Below are 3,156 nucleotides of genomic sequence, written 5' to 3'. Positions count from 1 at the left end.
CCATATAACTCGGTCCCATTGAAAGTCTGACTTATATTTGGAAAACTGTAGGTGCTTTAGTTTGTTGTTGATTGACAGTAAAGGCTTTTTTCTGGCAACCCTCCAAAACAACTTGTGGTGATGTAGGTGGTGTCTTATGGTAGTTTTGGAGACTTTCTGACCCCAAGACTCAACTAACAATCTACAATTCTCCAGCTGTGATCCTTGGAGATTATTTTGCCAGTCGAACCATCCTCCTCACGGTGCGTGGGGTCAATGTACAGACACGTCCTCTTCCAGGCTGATTCTTAACATCTCCTGTCGCTTAAACTTCTTAATTATTTCCATGATAGTCGAAATGGGTATTTTCAACTGTTAAGAGCTTTTCTTGTGTCCATTTCTTGATTTGTGCAGCTCAACAACTTTTTGTCGCACATTGTCACTGTGTTCTTGGGTCTTTCCCATAGTGATGAATGACTAATGGAATTTGGCCTGTGTTACGACCCCCTGTGCCCCTGGGCACCCTGCCTGCAGTCCCTAGACTGGCCACATGGAGGCAGCAGGCTGTGGACCTACAACCAGCATGATGAGCAGTGATTATCCACACCTGGTTGTAGATGTGGATATAAAAGCACTGCTACGTCTGATGGAAGGTCCCTTCTCAGCTTCCGCTACTCTCACACACACTTTTGACAAACGCTCCTACTCACGTACATATCCACTTCACGCATCCACGCATCTTTGGAAACCCCTAGACTTTCTCCTTTGCAATATACTTTGTAGTAAATAAATAGTCTTTTGTTACAATCCGCCACATTGTCTGTCTCTACCGTTTTTATGTTACGACCCACGAGCCGGTCGTAAAAGCCTGTATCACCTCATATTTGTACGCCAGTGGAACTCTTAAGAGTTCCTTATCAAACAGGTGAACTTAAAAATGTAAAACATGACTAGAAATATACTTCAGTTAGATTTTAATTATAAGATTTTTCTAAGGGTGCCAATAATTGTGGCACACATGTTTTGCGGAAAAATATTTATTTAATCTCAACAGTTTTTTTTTTCTTTCAATAATTTTACTTCAATGAAAAGGTAAGACTTTTTGGAATATTTTGAGTGAAAGACCAAGAGGATAAACAGCAAAGACATATTTTTTTATAGCCTGTTTTGCTCATATTCACTAGGGGTGCCAATAATTGTGGAGGGCACTGTAGGTAGTAGCTAGTCTACTTGTGTAAAGATGTATGTATTGTTTATGTAATCACTTATATATGTATTGTTTATGTAATCACTTTTATATATCCAACCCAAATGCTTTGACAATACTAGTCTACAACGTTATGGTCATGCCAATAAAGCTTAATTTGAATTGAATTGAATAGTCAACTCCCGTCATGAACTGCATTGTCACTCGTTTGATCTACGTGGGGAAATATAGAAAACCCGTTGCCAAGTAAACAGAACATTAACTTAAGCTCGTATGGTACTACATGGTATTATTAAACATAATAGAAGTTTTATCGAAATTTCTTTGCCTTCTCCCAGGAATAAAACCACTCGTGAATAACTAGTAACCTAGTCACAACATTCCAAAATGTTCAGCTAGGACAACGGAGGCGTATGACGTGATTTAAAGACGTAGCTAGCCCTACTCTGGCTCTCGGTCGGTGGAAAATCGAGCTGGTTCTTAGATAAGAACCAGCACCGAACCGCATAAGCACCAGCCCGGAACCAGCACCGGTCCGGCTTTGGTGGAAAAGGGGTATGTGTGATCTTCAGTCTTGGTGCCCCGAGTCTGAGATCCACACCAGCAGTGTGATGACAGCCCTCATCTTTAACATCACTCCCTCTCTGACACACACAGTAGTAGGTGTAGCAGTGGTTTCTGAGGTCCAGTGTGTAGACACCCTCTTTATAAGACTCAGTTGGCTCTTTTGTAAGATATATGTCCTTTGTGTTCATATGACAGAGCTGATTTTGTGGGTCTTGATCTGTAGTTCCTCATTGTAATTAGTCCCAATGTATCCCATCTGGGAGGAAAGATAAGAAAGCCACTGAAGGTGTTGTGGTGATCAGAATCATCTCTGAGTCTGCCGTGTCTGCACAGAGTTGCTTGCACCCCATCTCCTAGCCCGTTAGATCCCCAAATTACACAATTACAGATTGGAGCTCGGGGTGTGGAACGAGAAGGCCTGAAATGTTGGGGTCGGAGGTCAGTGTAGGTGAAATTGGTACCAGCCTCACATGGGAGTACCAGACTATGTAGGTAACTTACCCTGTGAGCAGGAGCCGGGTGAATGTGGGTGCAATTGTGTGTAAATTGTGATACCGTCTTTGCGAGGGCCACCAAGACACACTGGTGCTGTCCTTGCAACAGCAACAATACCATCAACAAAAAGGCAGATCAGTTAAGTTGAACACCTAGGGGGCGCCACACAAAGTGTAGCGTCCTCCACGTGGTCAAAACAATGATAATCCACAAATCAGTCTCATTAAATATATCAGTCTCATAAAATATATTATACTATCAATTCGGAACTCTGATTAACAATTAAATGAATAACTACAACCAAAGTTACCTTATCAATAGTATGGTTGAAGGTCATTAGAATTCTGAATAGAAGAGGTTGGCAACGTCCATTTTTGTCCAACATTAAAGAAACCAGCGTATATAAATCAAAGTATTTATTTACACAATGATAAGAAATAACACACAATATGTAATCTAGCTAAATGTAACTAACCAATGAATTGAAGGAATATGTGTAATAGAGAGGGAGTGTGTGTGTGTGTGTGTGAGCCTATGGGCTCGGGGTTGTGCTGTTAGGAGCGCGCCAAAAGGAATGTGTGTGTGTTCCTTTGTTTGATCACCGTAGTTCCGTGTGCATGTGTGTGCACGTACGCGAACATACATGTGATGTGAACAAGGACGAGCCTATATGCAGCGCGAAGTTCAAGTATTCTCTTCGCGTGTGTGGCTATGTGAAGGCCAATATATATGTAATCGTGCGCGATTTAGATGCCATGTTAGGAGAGGGAAATGGTTAGTGATGCATGCAAGACCCGATGTGTCTGAGAAGCAATCCTAACGATAACCCAGATGGTGTAGAGAAGCCAACTACCAACTAACAATGAAAATATATAAACAGTTACGTTCATTAACAAAACATATGAAAC

Source organism: Clupea harengus, chromosome 2 (assembly GCF_900700415.2).
Source record: "Clupea harengus chromosome 2, Ch_v2.0.2, whole genome shotgun sequence".
Lineage (NCBI taxonomy): Eukaryota > Metazoa > Chordata > Actinopteri > Clupeiformes > Clupeidae > Clupea > Clupea harengus.
Note: the sequence above shows the minus strand (reverse complement) of the source record.